At 42.1% G+C, this 13,365-nt stretch overlaps 1 protein-coding gene across 2 annotated transcripts in view; it reads left to right on the top strand.

Annotated features, from left to right (window-relative positions):
• The window catches only part of LOC121688279, a 522,978-nt gene that overhangs the window by 481,069 nt on the left and 28,544 nt on the right, over positions 1-13,365 (top strand). The gene's annotated exons all lie outside the window — the stretch shown is intronic.

The raw sequence follows: 13,365 nt of genomic DNA, 5'->3' as shown, positions 1-13,365 counted from the left end.
CCGTGTTCTAAAAGGTCAGCATCTAAACCAGAATGTTTCAAGAGGAAGATCCTAACCAAAGATGCTTGATTACTCCGCTTTAACCCTCTCTGGCCTAACGGTTGAATAGGCTACTCTGGTGCACAAAGTCGCAGTTTAAGAGGTGAGAGTTTGTTTGTTCGCACTCTAAATAAATCCAGTCATATAACAGCATGAGAGCTGGGCTACACATGTAAAAAGCATATCCTGACTACAAGCCTGTTGCTCTATGTGCTCAATTTAATCTTTCTGCTTGGTCTACTTGATTCATCTGTAGACCTAGGCCTACACACAATAACACTGGTCCTAAATGCCCCAATTCGATTGAACTAATCATATTCTTATAGGCTTAAGCAGAATTCAGATAATAATAATAATAATACATTTAATTTAAAACGCCTTTCGGGACACCCAAGGTCGCTTCACAGATAAAACAAATAGAAGAAAAAATATCAAAAAAGGAGGAAAATTAGAGATAGGTTTTCAGTTCCTTTTTAAACTGGGCAGTGGATTCACACTGCCTGATGTCATTTGGAAGTGAGTTCCATAGCTTTGGGGCTGTGTGGGAGAACACTATCTCTCCCATGGTGCTGAGGTTCATCTTGGGCACCTTGAGCAGACAGCTGATGAGGATCGCAGCGAGCGGGAAGGGGTGTAGCTCTCAAATAGGTCGGTGATATAGTTGGGAGCAAGGTTATGCAGGGCCTTAATATCTTATGTAAACAGTAGGATCTTAAACTGGACTCTCTGGGTAACTGGTAACCAGTGTAGCTGTAACAGTACTGGTGTTATATGGTTTGTGGACTTGATGCAGTATTTTACAGGGTGGCTGTCAGCATGGCAAATAGATTGAATATTTTTAAGTTCAAATTCAAGTTCAAGTAGGCTAGTTTATTGTCATGTAGGCTACTCATAAAAGGAATTATAAGTAATGATATTATTTTGCTCAAGAGTCAGCTCAACTTTAAAGAATGAATTAAAAGTAGTAATTAAAAAGGTATGTTGTGTGTGTATGGGGGATATGGTGTGTGTGTGTGTGTGTGGGGGGGGGGGGGGTTAATGAAAAGGTGTGTGCGGGGGGTTGTTAGTGTGTGTGTGTATGTGTGTGTGTGTGTGTGTGCGGCGTAATGGGGTGTGTGGGGGATCGGGGTGTACCTCTGTGTATGTGTGGGTGTGTGTTTGGGTGGGGGCGGGGGGGGGGGGGGGGGGGGTGAAAAAGATATGCCTACATAAAAGATAAAAGGCCTACATAAAATCCAGCATTCAACAGCATGGCAATAGACATGTAAGATCTAGGCCTAATTATTAGCCTTTGTGAACTCTTTAATGTGATAGGCTACATTAACTATATGCCTAAAGTGTTTGTTCTCCCACTAAGCGATACCATTTGAGTTCTTCCTTGCTACAAAATGGAGAGCAGAGTCCCCTCTAATCACTACAGAGGATCTGTTTCTTGATATTGGGCTGGCCAAAGGGGAACAATGACAGACAAATAGCTCATAGGAAACTGATTCTGATTTGTTTGTAAAAAGCACAAAGCTTTTTAATGACATAGCTCATGATAGAGGATCAAGCCTCTCCATCATAACTTTTGCCATTTGTTTTCCTTTTATGGTCATGGTCTGGCCGATGAGGAAATACATTATGAGTGAACATCCTGTGTTTGTTTCAGTGAAACAACTTTAACTGCTTTGTGAAGAGTCCAGATGTGTGACAGTTATCTTAGGAATCTCCCCCAAATGGCCAAAGACTAACCTGTAAAAGGAAATAGGCTACTGCAAAATAGGCCTATGAATAAAAAAGGGATGTGTATGCCTTTTGTCACCTTGTTACAATGTGTTTAGTTTTATCACAGTATTTTTATCTTTGTTTCCCACGACCACTGCATGGTCCAAACCCCACAATTTTGCAATGTACATGTAATTAAACTACTGGACATTTGTAGTAATCAGATGTTTCAAAGCTATTTTGCAAATTAAATGTTTTATTTTGATCTAACATGAAGATGAAGGGGAAGAAAGACTACACTGATTTCAATTTATTTCAGAACAAGTGTATTTCACTGTGACTCAGAACATCTGGAAATGGGAAAGTTCACTTTCAGTACTTTGTTGATGAGCCCTTAACTGGATTTGGAAGTTGTAGAAGCTGAGTTACTGAGCCTTGAGTTTGACAGTAGCTGAAGCATGTTCTGCACACTGGATGACATTCATGTCTGACACAAGGGAGTTCATTGTTCTAAAAGCGTGTTTGTTTTAGATGCAAAAGGATATGATCATGGAAAAATCCTTCATGAACACAATTACATTTTACTCGAGACAGCCCTCAACATAATTCTGTGTTTCTCATCCTCAGAAAATGTGTGAGAAAACATCCATACCATTGTTGATTTTGCTTTTGATGTTTGAGAGGGAAACAAATATTTCTGTTGCCATTTTAGGGGGACATGTATGGGTGGCTCTGATCATTACATTACCTCCAAATATTATCTCATGGCTTGCAATCCATGGCTTTGGTATTAGCATCAACATAAAGCTTTTAATCAAAAACCTCTCAAAAAGCATCTGATAAGAACTATAAATATAAAGCCTATTTTGTAAGGAGGACAAGCAAGTGATTATGGGTGCATCGGATAGGGTCTGAAAGTCTTAACCTACTTATTATTGAAACTCTTAACCTACTTATTACTGTAAAGGGTCTTTTGGATCACTCTTTACTTGGATGGTCCCCTGTAGACAATCCAGAGATGCTCAGATTCTTTTGCATTTTGTCAACTACAATTAAGGTCATGCTCAGTAAATGATTAACAACAACTTTAAAGACTTGGACTATCCAGGTAAAATGTTGCCACATTCAAATTGTTTTCGTGAGGTGTTGTTAGTAGGAATTTAATCTGTGTGCTATCGCTGTCCAGTACTGACCACAGTGAGTGGGGCCATAGGTCTTTTGTTTGTCTCGCAAGAAGCTCAGCTTTCATTGAGATTTCACCTATTAGGTGAAATGAGGAAATTAGGACCTTAGATTTAATTTAAATTAGACTTGGGCTGAGACAAGAGGAGGGCTATTTGTCATGAGTTCAAATTAAGAAATAAATGGCAGAAAATGGCCAAAATCATATGGATGTCCAATTGAGGTCAATTATAGCTAGGTCAAATTGAATAGACAAAGGAGAGAGCTCATTTTTTCATTTCCTTTTTTGTTGAATACTGTATGGTTAAAGAGCCTTTTCGTCACTATATGTATAGTTCTTTAATCTATACTGACCTTGTTGTAAACCCTGTGACCCCAGAGATACTGATATCTACACATGTCTCAGGATATCTATAGGCATCTTAGGACTAGTCCCAGCCTAGTTCTGGACAACAGGAAACCCCACCATGGAGCCATGCCTTCAGACAAAAGCAGTCGGACCATGAGAAAACGCTGGTTTAATTAGAGTAGCATGTGAACACCGGCTCAGCACTCACACCCATCATTCTTTGGGACATCCCGGAGCACGACCCTCTGTTTGCGGGCTAATATCCAGCGATAACACAAGCAGCCCTGCCCCAGGGTCTATAACCTCGTTATAAAGCCAAACCGGTGGAAACATGCAGTCATGACACCCTGTGGGAAAACAAATAAACACATGACAAATGACAAGCAGCATCTTTGAGGAGAGCTGTTGGGGGGGGTGGGGGGTGCTGTCGGGGGGGCTCCTTCCCTGCTCTAGGAGGGCGATGCAGAAGGCCTGGCGTCCTGTTATTGACTCGCCACACCCTCGTCGGGGTCACGTCCATGCCACTCCGTCCTCACTAGCCTCTCCAGTCCTGCCCCGGCTGCTCGCCTCTCGCCCCTCTGGAGGGATGGAAGGAATGCGGCCCGTCGACTGGTGCGTGTTTCATGGCTCTCAGAAGGAGCGCATCGCACAGCCACAGTAGCACAGAGTCAGGCTGTCACACAGGGATTTAAAAGTTAAATATAAATTAATTACATTAACAAAATGTATTAATTTGAATTATAAGCACGTGTGTTTCAAAATCACTGCAAGACACCTTGAATAGATTCCTCGTCAGTTTTTACCTGTTTCGACCAGCCGTAAGCGAGCTGGACTTCTGTGTGTATTTGTGTAAGGCCATTTACATGTTGAGTAGGATGCTTTGGCTGATGTTGGCCTCTCCAGCTGACAACTGTGTTTTCTTTGGGCCTTTGCCAGCGTAGCCATAGGAGAGAGGGCTAATAATAATCAGCCCAATGACTGACAGGGTGATGGGGAGCGGCAGGGGTGTCGGAGGGGGGTGTAGCTCGAGAGCTGTAGCCGTACGGAAGCTTCTATGGGAAAAACACAAACTCCAAACAAGGGGGGAGCAGCCGTATGCAGTCAGGCGACGACCTCGCATACCAGTACAACCCACAAGCTCCAGCCAGCCCCAGCATCTGGGAGCCGAGAGAGATTGAAGAACAGAGAGAGAGAGAGAGAGCAAGAGAGAGGGAAAGAAAAATGGCTCTGCTGAATGCTGAAGTCCCCTGGGCTGGTAGTCGTGGTCTGTGAAAATGTCCCTTCCCAGTGACATCCCAGCCACCCGGACACAGAGTACTCAGCGGGAACTTGCTAAGAGCAGTGCCAGTGGTATGATTCTATCAGGAGTACATGAAGGATAAAGCGTTACATGTCATATATGGCAGAAATAATCTGTAGATCAAATGTTAAATCTGGACAGTCCTCTCTCATCCAGGTTTTGAGGTTTTGGCAAGGACATTGTTGGGGGTAGAAAGTGAGTAGCCACATAAAAGAAGTTGACAAAAATGTAACAATTTGGTGAAACGGATCGTTCTTGATATATTTGCAGGGTATGAGCACACACACACATACACACAGAGTTCGCTGTAAGACTAGCGATCAACAAACAATACTGTCATTATTGAGGAGAACATGAAGAGTGATAGATGCATGCAAAAGAACTTGAGACTTTAGAAAAGGATGTGAATCTGCGATCTGAATCTGAAAATCTGATTTAGAAAGATTAAATGTTGTCTTTTATCCATCTCCTATGCTTCTAAGTGTTTTACAGATATGGACCTACATTTTTTTTATACCACAGTATAATATGGTATATAAGTAGGCCTACAATATGCATGTAGGAGAAAAATTCCAAGGAAAGTTGTAAATGTAAATGCACTCATTCAAATTCCCATTTCAGACGTGGTCTTAAATGTCAGCGTCCTTACCCCTTTCTTTGTGTAAATAAAATGCCCAAATAATCCCCCCCCCCGAGTCTCTCGAGCCCCCACTGCCACCGCCATGATGTCTGCTGGACAATACCCCCCTCTCATTCCAGCAGACGCGGCCCACACAATGTGCGCTTTTGGTCCAGCGTGGAAAGAATGACTTCTTTTCCTCTTTCCTTCCTTCAGAGTGTCCTTCCAGCTCCCAGCGAGCCCAGGGGTCTTTTCCCCCCACTGCTCCAGTGGCACGAGTGGTAAACATGTACGGGTGTGAGACATTCGTCAAGGTTGTGCAAAGTCTTTAGAAGGGATGGTGGTGGTTTGGCTACTGCACCACACTCGGTGTCCTGTCGGCCACTGAAGTGTGTTTACGGGGAAGAGCCATCATAAATCAGGACCTGTTTTTTACTATATCCACCGTGGAGTGACCGACTGGACACACAGGGTCAGCTACGGTTCTGCAGATGAACTCGGAGGAAGTTGTGCGTCATGTTTCCTACCTCACAGCTTCTGCTGAACCAAGCGTATCTGTAATTAAGATGTCAACTGCCTCTAAAAATAAGTCAGAGTTTACAACTGGGAGTCCATCACTTTGCCACTTGGGTTGTTTGGCTCTTTTGTCATTATAAGTGGTGTGTGGCTAGAGAGGGACAGAGAGGAAACAAAGAGAGATACAGAAAGTTACAATAGATAAAAACATGAGAGAAAGAAAGAAAGAAAGAGAATTAAGGGGAAAGTATGTCTGTTTTATGTCTGATGTCAGAAAGAAAGACGCATTATAGATAAAGATAGTGTAAAGTAAGTAAGTGTTTATTTGTATAGCACATTTTTCAAGCACAACGTGCAACCCAAAGCGCTTTTCACACAGAAATTAAGACAAACAAAACAAACAACAACAAAACAACAAAAGTCCATAAGTTAAATGAGTTCATTGGTTAAATATAACCAGCTGAAAAAGACCATATAAGACCAAACAGATCAATAGAATAGAATAGAATATATTATTAATAATATTGCTATTGTACATGTACAACACAATTTGAAAGAAAGGAAGACCGAAAGGTAGTAAATAAGATAAAAAAGTATAAAAGTGATAGAGAATTCTAGAGTAAGAGAGAAAGAGAGATACAAAAGAGCCAGGAGATGCAGAGGAGGTCTGAGAAGCAGACCTGATGCCAAAGCTGGGGTGGAGCACCACTAGCACGGGCTTATTTGTTAGGCTACATCCATGCTTTTCCATTTTCATTCAAAGCCTTTGAAACACATTTTCGCCTCTCATCTACACTGTTTTCAAGCTCCTAAAATGGAACTATTTGGAAACGTTGTCGGCCCCATATTTTGAAAACTTTTCTGGCTTTGAACTTTAATGTGGACAGCGAATCTGCAAACATCTGAAACCGATGATATGGAAACCCATGTTCCTGATTGGACATGGTCAGTCTGATGGTTATTGACTCCGTGACTCACTTCGACTTCCACTACAAGCCTGCCAGAAGTCACGGCAACATGGACACCAAAATGCAAGCTGCGCGCGCACACACACACACACACACACACACACACACACAGTGTGTGAATGCAACATGGGGACCGAAATGCAAGCCTTACTGGCCTTGCTGTCTTTGGTAGCATCTGTAGTGCAGTTCAATTCTGCATTTTACAATGTGACAATTGCGTGAATGGTGATGTCATGTGATGTGATTTGAGCGAATGGTCATGAGACCAAAGAGATTGTTGTTGACTTCCGGAGAGGTCACACCCAACACCTGCCACTGACCATCGACGGTGCTGTGGTGGAGAGAGCGAGCAGCACCAAATTCCTGGGGGTGCACATCAGTGAAGACCTCTCCTGGACCACCAACACTGCATCACTGGCTAAGAGAGCTCAGCGCCGCCTGTACTTCCTGCGGAAACTCAGGCGAGCAAGTGCTCCACCAGCCATCATGACCACATTCTACCGAGGCACCATTGAGAGCATCCTCTCCAGCTGTATCGCTGTGTGGGGCGGAAGCTGCACTGAATACAACAGGAAAGCCCTGCAGCGCATAGTGAACACAGCTGGAAGGATTATTGGTGCTTCACTCCCCTCCCTGAAGGACATTTACACCACCCACCTCACCCGCAAGGCGACCAAAATTGTGAGTGATGCAAGTCACCCCGCTCACAATCTGTTTGATCTACTGCCCTCTGGGAAGAGGTACAGAAGCCTGCGCTCCCGCACTACCAGACTCACCAACAGCTTCATACACCAAGCTGTAAGGATGCTGAGCTCTCTCCCTCCTCTCCCCCCTCCACCCTCAGCTACATAACATCCTGGACATTGGACCCACAATGGCCGCCTGCACTACTCCACTTGCACACTTGTACACTTTACAACTTGTTGTTGTTGTCCTGAAAACACAACACTTCTGCTGCTCTTACATAACTTGCACCACTATGCCACTTTCTTTCTTACTTAGGTCAAACAGAACTACCCAAGCCTTTTATTGGCCTGACTTTGCACTAGTATTTTATTGACTGTCTATGCACAATTTCAACCAAATTTTGCTGCTCTTATTTTTTTCATTATTATATGTGCCCTCTTATTTACTTATTTACTTACTTTTTTGTTTACTTGAATGTTATGTTTGTCTGTGGACTTAAATTGGTAAAATATGTCTTGTCTTCACCGTGGGATAGTGAGAAACGTAATTTCGATCTCTTTGTATGTCTGGAACATGTGAAGAAATTGACAATAAAGCTGACTTTGACTTTGACTTTGACTTTGAGATCTGCACAGAACAGTTGTAAGGTTCTATGTCTTGATTTCAGAATGGAATGGTGTGTGCTTTCTAACTGAATACTGTATGTACTGTAAATGCCGTATCTTAAGCAGAACAACACGAGTATAGATGACAAGTATAGATGCATCTGTCCATCTCCGCCTCTCTCTTTCTGGTTCTTTTTCTGTCACTCTTTCTCTCTCTTTGCTTTAAGAGCATTACCTCAGAGACACATCTAGCAGCAGGGAACAGGAAACAGCCACAGGACTCTTAAAAGCTTCTGAAGAAGACGCACAAATATGACCATACATATAAATGGAGTATTATAGGTTAGAGAGTAAAGATTAATGTTGACATACTGATTTCAACACGCATTTTAAGCTAATTATTCGTTGCACATTCGTTGCTGCTATTGGTCTTCCTGAATCCTGACCCTGTAATGGAATGTGAAACACATTGACTGGATCTAATGGGGCTAATTAGTCAGTGAAAACACCAGGTACTTGTGTTCAATTATGCAGAATTATGGGTAAAAAACTATGGCTGTGAGATAGCTTCAATGTGTGGACTCTCTCTCTTTCTCTCCCTCTCCTCTCTCTCCCCCCCACACCCCTCCCTCTCCCTCCATCTCCTCTCTCTCTCTCTCTCCTCTGCTCTGAGGGTTGATATAAAAGCTTTTCTCTCTTTGGGGTCTTCTGGGTCCACTGCAGCTCTGGGAATGAGAGATGAGGGGAAAGTATTTTTGTCTATTTCTGTCCAGATTCTCAAGCTTGGTTTAATGTTCTTGAAACCCCTTGTGCTTTGGATACCCCACAGCCTCGAGGTGTGTGGCTCACAGAAAATGAAACGTTTATGTCATGAGCATGAATAATTTCTTATCTCTTGTTTATTTTTATTTTTTATTTTGGGGATTATGGGGATGGTAACTTTTCAGTTTTTACTTTTTCCAAATTATTTTCACCAAAAGTCAAACTAGAATTTTCTCTTAACACGCATTTCATCACAAAATCGAACAAACATAAACCAACGTCTCACTGATGAGTTGGATGACAATGGCAACGTTTCCAGAGAGCTAATTGAGCCACATTGCCAGTGTTAAATTGTTGTATCCCTCTGTGCCACCCTCCGGGTCTGCCTCTCTTCCTTCAGAAAGTGCCCACTTTAGATACTGTGTCCTGTGGACATGGAAAGTCCTGATGAGGTCAGAGAGGAATGATGTCAACTTAAGGACAGCTACACAGGAACATTCCATCCAAAACTGACCGTCTGTGTGTATCATCTATTCTAGACCTTATCCTTAGACGCGAGTTTGACGCAAGTTTCCTCTGAGGCAAGACAAACACAGGATCATTTTCACTTCCTCTTTAGAGATCATAAATATGTCAAAAATTCAACCGTTTTCTCCTACCCATTTTGAGATGTGTGCATGCTTTGACCTTTGAACCCTATTCCCCCTGAAACCACTTTTATGCATATCTCCCATCTATCCATGAGAAGATACAAGCACTTCCCACCACCACAGAGTCACCTCTTAATGAGAGGTCAATGAGAGGTCATCCTTTGATGACAAGTGTCAGGGCCACTACGCTTCAACTAGGACCCGAATGGGCTGCATTGTTGTCACCATACTGCTGAGTGTCCTGTTGATATGTACAATGCGGATGTGAAAAGATCCAAGTGGCCACCATGTATCACCTAGAAAAATAATACATTTGATGTGTGTATGTATGTATGTATGTATAGACCCTTTCAACAATAACAACAAAAACAATGCTTGAACGTTCTATTTGGGCCCCAATCTACTTCCTCTGCATTAAGATAACATATGGAATGTTAAAACGGAAGTCTTGTGGGGCCAACTATGATGCTGATAATGGAACTCTCTTGAAAGGGTCCATAAACGTACTGGTATGTATTTATTTATTTTCGTTTTATTTATGTGAAAAGTGTAGACACGTAAAGATATCTCTTGGAGTTGGAACATGTCCGACCCTAGTAATAATAGGAATCAGTGTGCTTGGTCTTGCTTACCTGAATCTTGAATTTCCCCTTGAGGATCAATAAAGTATCTATCTATCTATCTATCTATCTATCTATCTATCTATCTTACCTTACCATGACCTGGGCCGGGTTAAGAAAACTGCCTAAGAGAAAGAAGTGGCATATGCCTGAATAAAACATCTGAACAGGCCAGTGAAAGACACAGGGAATGACGTGACCGAATAATGACAGAGAGCCGTTTCCCAGGCTTGCCAAGCCACGGCAATCACTTTCAGTTGCTTGCTTGAGTGATGATAAGTACCGAGATTGTGTGCATTTCTTGTGATAGAACAGATTGAAATGTCTCTCTAATCCCTTTGTGGGAAAATTACAGTCATATCAAATGTATTTATCAAGTATTATCATATCTATTTATAACAACCACAGACGCGGACAAACAGCTGTGCAAACAACTGTGCAAAACAATACCGTGCAATAGAAACAAACAGTCTAAACAGAATACAACTACAAGTGGCTGTTAAAGAGTTGTGTTTGTCCTTTGCAGTTTCCTAAGCAGTATAAAGCTTTTTTTTTTGTCTTGCCGTTCCAGTGGAAATTCCACAAACAATGACAAATGAGGATACATACAGTATTAGTTATACATGATTACTGTAAGTCCCCAGTTTGTCACTAGTTTGCTGTTCAATTATAATAGTATATATACTCTTTTGATCCCGTGAGGGAAATTTGGTCTCTGCATTTATCCCAATCAGTGAATTAGTGAAACACACTCAGCACACAGTGAGGTGAAGCACACACTAATCCCGGTGCAGTGAGCAGCCTGCATCAAAAGCGGCGCTCGGAGAGCAGTGAGGGGTTAGGTGCCTTGCTCAAGGGCACTTCATTCGTTCCTACTGGTCGGGGTTCGAACCAGCAACCCTCCGGTTATAATTCCGAAGTGCTAACCAGTAGGCCACGGCTTCCCGGTATTGTAATCGGAATATCGTATCGTAATTGTACTGTATGGTCCATGCTTTCTTGTTTCCAGTTGCTGCAATTGTTAGAGTAATAAAGTAACAGAACCAAATCCAATCTATCTCAGCAGCCATGAAGTGCATCAGGACTCTCTTGACATATCCGTACAGTCTCATCACTTTGGGAGAGAATGGTGGAGCCAGGACAGTTGAGTCCCGGTCACATATTACTCCCAGTCTCAGACATTCATCATCATGTGTTTCTCAAAAATGTTAAGTGACTAATGATGGATGTTGTTTAATGACAATAACAGAAAACCTGAAGACATTTGTGTTTTTCCATATATAGACTCTTAATAGCCAAATTCAAAATGTCTTCATTAATCTATATAGACTCTTAATAGCCAAATTCAAAATGTCTTCATTAATCTTGCAAAAATATTTTGGAAGTATAAATGTGACTATGAGGGTAAGTTATGAAACGTTTCTTGGTGGCGGTGTTAGCGTAATGGCTAAAGAATTGTAACCAGAAAGGTTGTGAGTTCAATACCGCTGTTGTGCACTTAACCCTGAGTTGCTCTGGGGAGACTTGTAATAACCAACATTTGTAAGTCGCTTTGTAAATGTAAATGTAAATCAGGTTTCAAGGCCAAGTATTCTGGCGTATACAAGAAATTTGGTCTCTGCATTTATCCCATCCGTGAATTAGTGAACACACAGAGCACACAGTGAGTTGAAGCACACACTAACCCGGAGCAGTGAGCTGCCTTGCTACAGCGGCGCTCTGGGAGCAGTGAGAGGTGCCTTGCTCAAGGGCACTTCAGCCGTTCCTACTGGTCGGGGATCGAGTCGGCAACCCTTCGGTTACAAGCCCAAAGCCCTAACCAGTAGGCCACGACTGCCCCCCGATACTTTGGATAAAAGTACCACACAGCAGTATACTCTGTTGGAGGTCTTACACACACACACACACACACACACACAGACAAACAAAATGCACACACAAAAACATATCCAAACTCACAGACTCATCTCTTTTTCTCCTCCAGACACTTAGACTAAGTGGCTGAGTGGATGTGTGTGTAACACCAGAACCCTGCTCCATCAGCCGCTCACCATAAAGTTGGTTCAGCGCTGACCTGGTGCTGATCCGATACAGATAGGATCCATGTGGGTTGAGAGGAGAGGTTTCTGGGATGCACTCAGTTCTCTCATGCCTGTGTAGTCATCTCCGTCTTATTTAGGCACTGCTTGTTGCTTCTGTATAGATTTGCAACCTGACCCAATATCCCCTCATAAGGGGGGCAATCAACACAATCATTAACATAACATTATTTACATTTATCTCTATTTTGTTATGTATATAACTATAATATACTGTATATAATGTATGTTATATATATATAATAACAGTTATATAACTATGGGTGTAAACGTACACATATTCATAGTGAACCGTTTAGGTACAGGACGTTAAGTTCAATACAGTCTTAAACAATAATGAACAACAGTAGGCTTTTTTGGTGGCCAACCAAATTTCCCATAGTTCCCACACAAACATATTAAGAGGTGGAACACATGTCAGTTTAGTCAATTGATGACAAAAAAACATTTGACACCTTTTCAAAGTAGTATTCCTGTTGCCCATCAGCAATATTGTCAGTGAATTTTAGGTTAGCAGTACCTACAGACTTACAGTACTGTACCGAAAATGAACCGAACCGTGACTTCAAAACCGAGGTATATGCACCTAACCGTGATTTTTGAGTACCGTTACACCCCTAAATATAATTATTACTATTGTTAATCATGTTTATTTGGTTTATGTCCTAAAGGGATTTTTCTTTCAAGTTTCTGGTACCCACAAGATAATTTTGCATACTCACCAGAAGAGGACATTGCCAACAAATATTTTTTGTAAATTTCTGGCGTGCACTAGATAGTTTCTCTTGCTCACCAGAAACTTTCGCGTGCATACCAAAAACTTTCTTATGCTCAATAAAAACTTTTGCATTTGGACCAGAAACATAGAAAAAACGTTTCCCTTTAGGGGCTCCGTGGCCATGTCATGGATTTATTTACTATCATTCTTTGCTTTTGTTTATGCAAAGCACATAGAATGACCCGTATATGAAAAGCACCATAAAAAATAAACTTGCTTTGCCTTGCCTTGAGTATCACCACTTTTAGTGTGGGTACCTTTGTGTGCTCCCAGTTAAGCCAGAGGAACACAGGAATTAGCCATTAAGAGGAATCAGTGCATAATGAATAGCAATACAGGCCTGTGTAACACAATGTTTGGTGATTGGCTGGCTTTGCAATATGCAGTGTCTCAAGGAATTGAGGATGAGATTTACAAATTGAACTTGTGCAACAATCCAACTGACATCTAGCGTCCCTCGTATGACCCACGCCTGTGGTCACCT

The sequence above is a fragment of the Alosa sapidissima genome, chromosome 17, assembly GCF_018492685.1.
Source record: "Alosa sapidissima isolate fAloSap1 chromosome 17, fAloSap1.pri, whole genome shotgun sequence".
NCBI classification, from domain to species: Eukaryota; Metazoa; Chordata; class Actinopteri; order Clupeiformes; family Clupeidae; genus Alosa; species Alosa sapidissima.
The sequence above is the reverse complement of the archived record's forward strand: the minus strand, read 5'-3'. Positions and strand labels throughout refer to the sequence as shown.